Raw genomic sequence first — 6586 nt, 5'->3', positions numbered from 1 at the left:
GTTTTAGGACAAATTTTGCATGATGTTTCCCATTTCTTTTTCCTTTTGTTATATTACTATGTATATATTTTTATACTTTGTTGCTTCCAGAGGTAAAGTCAGCGCTATGGTTTGGTTTGGCATAATGCAAACAAATTATGTGGTGGTGTTTACCTTATCTTATATAACATCTAATATAAAAAATATTTATTTTATTTCTAAAATGCTTAGGCACATTCATTCATTGAGGACACAATATCAAAGAAAGTGTGGCAACTAATTCTTATCAAATGAATTATATTCATGTATTACGAATAATTTTACATGCATTTGCTTATTTTAAATTTTCTCATATTCGTTTTCTTATTTATTAATATAATAAGATAGTTTTAATTACAATCTTATACAAAATTTTAGATATTTTGTTGGAAATTATTGACATGTTAATGTTTATTTCTTGTAAACTATACTACAAATAGTAATTTTTTTAAAATAATCATCATTGTAATTAATTTCTCATATTTTTTCTAACTAATTAATTTCTCCTAATATATGTGTGTGTGTGTGTATGAGGAATTAATTATCTTTCACTTTTATTTTGGGTTGATATTATGTATATTTCAGCTTAATTGAAAGTTGTTTTTGAGATTAATTTAAAAAACAACCTGGTTTTGTAATACCATAACTCAATAGCACATGCTTTTGATAAAATTTTGCTAACAATTGCCAACAACTCAGCATCGTATAACAAAGTTGACACAGTTTTGCCTGCAATTTCACAAACTCAGCAACACAGTACACAGAATTGACTGAATTTTGCCCAATGATCAGCACACGACATCGAATTGACAAAAACTTGGCTACAATTTCTTTCTTTTTAAAACCACGTGACATTTCTTTATCGAAAAGTGTGCATAATGTTTTTCTCCTCTTGCTTTCAACTATATATACAAGAATTCAACCACAATATTTTAATACACATAATAGATATGAGTAAAATCATTTAAATGTACAAATTACATGTGCTTAGCATGACTTGTAAGGAAGCTTCAATGCTAAGAACCATGGCACAATCAGTGCAATATCATGTTAGTTTGTAGACATGTTGAGGTAAAGATATCAATAGTATGATAATTATTTGAGAGAATGATAAAGATATCCTAAAAAGATTAATTAATTTAAGTTAGGTCCCAAGTGTTAAATTCTAAAAATTTACAATTCAATTTCTCAATTTTATAATTGCGTTGTGATGAATTTGTAACTTATTTTTTAAATTTTAACATGGTCCCGATAAAAGTCAGCCGTCCAAACCACTGACTTTAACAAAGACCAGACCACTAACATTATCAGAGTTGCTTTGAAATTCAAATATAAAATTTGAAATTTGAAATTTTACTTACGATAAAAAAAGATTTTAATATTATAATTTAAATTTTTTTATATCATCCAAATAAAATATTTAGAATCTATAAATTTTAAGTGTAAGATTTTAAATTCAAATTTCCAACTCATATTCACTCATCTAAATGCATCCTAAATTTATTCAAACTAAATTGTTGAGTTTGACCCGAATTAACAATTCTAAAAATAATTGAGCTGTAACCAAATGGGCTTGAGCCTACATAAAAGGCCAAAGGCTTAAGCCCGACTTAAAGCTTACGTAAAACTTTTTTTATGGCTCAAATATGAGCCTACTTAAAATTTAGTTTGGTTTATGCACTAAGTTTTAAAAGCCTTAAATAGACTTTAGACCTATTTAAACCTATACATGCACAACCTAATATATGTAATACTTACTCCATTAAAAAATATAAGGTATTTTTTAAGAAGTTAGATGTTAAAAAATGTAAAACATTTTTAATCTTTCGAAGTGTAATTATTACCCTTTTTTCAAAAATGCTCATATTGATAATGACTTTATATTTATTATACGGTATTTAATAGGGGTAAATATGAAAAGATATGGTTAGTTGCAAAGTAAGTAACTACTTTATTAAGGGGTGAGATTTGGTTAAAAATGCATTACATTTTTAAATGGAGGGAGTATATATTAAGTACATTCTCTATCTTAAATTATAAGACATTTCTGAGAAAAATTTAACATCTTAAAATATAAGATATTTTGAGAATATTAAAATTTTATTAAACATGTTTATTTTAATATTATCATTTTTCTCTCCATTTAATACTAAATTTAGATTTAAGATTATTAAATAAAGGATATTTTTTTGAAGCTTATATTTTTTTAAAAAAATAATATTATTAAGTATATTTAATAATATTTATTGATATATAAAATTTTATTTAAAAATATTTTATAATTTAAGATAAAAAAATATTAATTTTAACTATTCAAATAATAATAATATTATTATATAATATATACATGTGTGTGCGTGTCTGCCGTTTCACGTTAGACTTTGTGAAAATAGGCGAAGCCGAGCCTGACACATTTTCTTGATAATTATAATATAATGGTATGAGATAGTGATACAAGAAGTCACAAACCCTTTTGCGGAGTGATCGTTCCATCCTTGGAAGCATGGTGAATCAAAAGTTTTAGGCATAGGGATTAAAAAAAGAGGACCGTGGGGTAAGATTATTTGTGAAAAGGACCAGGGTCCTTCAAGTAAATTAAAGTTATAACTTAAACTACTTCAATATTAATTTACTTGAAGGACCCTGGTCCTTTTTCCCAAATAATCTTAGTTCAAGGTCTTCCTTCCTAGGGGTGGAGAGATGGGGGTCGACAAGAGCCACGGCCCCTTTTAATTTTTTAATTTTTTAATAAAATGTAAGAGTTATATATTTTTATCTTTCATAATTTGGCATATTATAGAATTTAAGAAACACTGGATAAAATTTTCATTTCAATTTATGTGTAATCAACTATTTCAATAATTTGAAGATAAGGTTGTCATCAAATTTATTTATTTTTAATAAGATAATGTTATGCATGTTCTTAAAGTATTGACATCATTTTATTTTTTTTATTTTATGTTTAATGAAAAAAATTATGAAAATTATTATTAACAAACTCTAATAAGCATTGCAATAAAAAGTTCAAGATATATTGAATGCTATGTACTTGATATCTATCATAAAATTACTTATCCAAAAGTTAAGAGGTTTGGTGAAGATGTTCTTCTAAAAAAAAATTACCTTTTTTAAATAATCAAGATATTGAGATTTATTATATAAGCGATTTTTACTCTAGTGTAATTAGATCTCATTGACATCAATTGAGCATTATTAATGTGTTGATATATTTATTTATTATGATTATCAATTGAGAGAATTAAATAGTAAATTCAATAAGTAAGTAATATAGCTTATTACATTAAACAAAACTTTATAGTCCAATGATATATTTAAATCATTTATTGCTCATAGAGATAATAAAATTTTTACCAATTTAATGACAATTTATATTGAGAAAGAAATTTTTAAAACATTTATTGTAAACATAATAACTAATAATTTTTATACCATGAAAAATCGATAAGTAAAACTCAAAATATAAATATAAATATAAATATATATATATATATATATAACTTTCCTTAAATTATCATATATATTCATCATCCCAGCCTCCCTTAATAAAAATTCTTAGCTCCGCCCTTGCTTCTTCCTAAGTTTTCCTAAAATCTTCCCAAGCATTAAAATTACTCCTCCAAGTAAGAAGAATTCTCATCTTTTTCCATCATGAGAAAAGTAGCTACTACATTACACTTTCCACTATGCACTTCCACCTAAAGACAATTCTTCTTAGTAAGCAAGCTCCATCATAATTTCATAATATACGCCCATTAGTAGATAACCTAATTAGCCTCCAACTATTTTTAATCACACATTCATTAATGCAAAACCTCAATCACTGCGTACTTAAAATAGAAGGATAAGATGATAGAAGATCTCCCTATCTAACACTACTGATTAAATTCTTAGGAAGGAGAATTATTCCTCAAGAGTCTTATCCACTTGCTAGAAATGCTAGCCATAATCATTCTCATCATATTCTCCTTAAAACCCACCAATGTGTATTTTTCGTAAATGACCAATATAATCTATCATAAACATTTTCAAGATATACTTTAGCAGCCATGATGTCTTTATATATATATATATATATGGTTATCTGACTTAGTCAAATTCAAATATTATCAAGTCCAATTAAGGATAGCTTTTCCAAAAGTGTTTTTTTTCTCAAACTCGATTGTTTTTTTCTCCCATTGCATGAACATGCATGTGTTGCTGACTCTGGTTGAGGTTAGTTGCCCCTGCTTTTATGCTCCTCCGAGTATTCTGATTCACATCTGCTCCAATCAAGTAAGAAGCTCATAAGAGAGTTATAAATTGTAAATTAATATAAATTATTTATATTCCAAATATACATAGATAACAAAATAGTTAAACATAAGAGATTATCAACATTTAAACTTACATCAGACATTTTTTTATAATAAAATAACTCATTTGTCACCCTCTTAATGCACAAAATATTAACAATTTTTAAGGTGAAACAAGAGTCCCATTATGCCTTGCAGAGCATGCAAACAAATAACTCACCTTTAAATCTGTTAAAAATGAAATATGTGTAATGAAATCTTTCCAATCTAACAAGCAAATAGCAAACCAAACCTCAGTTCATTAAAATGTAAAATTACAACACTAATAACAACCATTTCAACAAGTCAAAATTACAATCTACAAACACAATCCTACTACAATTGCAACTAAAACCACAATTGTCTACCACTTTAACAACTACAATAGCACTGTCAGCAGAACAACTCAACATCGAATGCATGAATGGTTCAACATCTATAATTAAATAAGTCAATTGACATTCCAACTGACAATCTCATGCCCCTCTTCTCATACAATGCCAATTCTACCTGTATCTATTTAATCAAGTCAATCATATTCTTTAAAATTAGTCCATCTAAGCCCTAAAAAACTTGCAGCAACAACCATCCTTCAAACATACAACTAGAACAAGTCAACTGAAATAAAAAGGGAACTTAACTTGTTGACAATTCTCCCATACCATAAACAATTAATCAAAGTCTAATTATCACCATTATATCCTACATATATAGGAGAATTCACATTATACATAAAAATTAAAGGACCAGAATTAGAAGCTTAATGAAGCTGGCATAAAGAGGCAAAGTGACACCACGTACCTCTATATCCAACTACTTCTTTCACCTCAAAAGCCAACATGACCCATATTTAAGTTTTGACTAACAACACACACACACACACACACACACACACACACACACACACACACACACACACACACACACACACACACACACACACACACACACACACACACACACACACACACACACACACACACACACACACACACACACACACACACACACACACACACACACACACACACACACACACACACACACACACACACACACACACACACACACACACACACACAGAGAGAGAGTTAAGGTTTTAATGAAAAGCAAAGAAATGCCTACAAGCTCAGCATTTTAATTTCAATAACGAGTCAATAGAATTAAATTCTATTATATACAAGATCGAAGATGCAGAGAGAAATTGATAAACAGACATGTGTCCCTTTTAGTTAGTACAATGCGGTGTGCATGTAAAAGAAAAGAAGGGTATTTTAGTTTTGATCTATATGGAATGTTGTTATTACACACCAACAAATACAGCACATGTTAAAATGCAATAAATGCTACAACTAATATTATCTAACACACAAAATAAAGAAAGAGAACTTTTTAGAAGAACTTCTCTTAATTGAAAAGTATAATGTAATACCAAAAAAATGAATAGTGTAACTCTGAGAAAATTTAACTCTAGTTTATTAACCTAATGAGGGTCATTAGTGAGTTAATAAGGTGTTGGTTAGAGGGGCTTAACTTGATATAATTGTTATAATTACAACCCTAGAAGTGGATCCAGATTGATGGCAGGCCACTCGGGCAAAGAAAGAGGAAGAAAAAGTGAAGAATTGTTCTTTGTGCCATACGTCACGGTGCATAGAGACAAATTTAATAACGAGCTCCTTTGTGCGATGTGCTGTAGCAAAGGGCAGTGTGCGTCGTGGCATACAACCAAAAATCAGAAATATCAAATTCGATCTGCGTGTGAAAACAAAAGAAGAGGAGGAGAGGAAAACGAAGAGCTTGACTTAAGCTTTATTAGGGTATAGCATTGGCTTCCATTATTAATATTTTGAAGCTCCCAAATATTAAAGATAAGTTTATGGTGCCTTCTTCTTCCTTTCTCTCCCTCATTTATGATGATTTATGGTAAGGTTTGACTTGAGAGATGGATTTTCAATCCATAGGATTATGGGTTTGATTTCATTGGTTAAAATAAATATAATGAAAGTTGTTTAATGTATGGAAACACCACATTGATGATTTTGAAAGTGGTTGGTTCATGAAAGCATTTATTATCCAAAAACTATCGTAAATATGATAGTTGAGAGAGGTTTACGTGCATTAATGATGGCTTAAAATGTTGTTAATGATAATGTGTATTTATGAAATTTACCATTAGGTATGATGGATAGTGATTATGAGTTGATAAAAGTAAA

This window comes from Prosopis cineraria, unplaced genomic scaffold, assembly GCF_029017545.1.
Source record: "Prosopis cineraria cultivar Desert tree isolate PC_DT_omini unplaced genomic scaffold, ASM2901754v1 PC14, whole genome shotgun sequence".
In the NCBI taxonomy this organism is placed as follows: Eukaryota; Viridiplantae; Streptophyta; class Magnoliopsida; order Fabales; family Fabaceae; genus Prosopis; species Prosopis cineraria.
Note: the sequence above shows the minus strand (reverse complement) of the source record.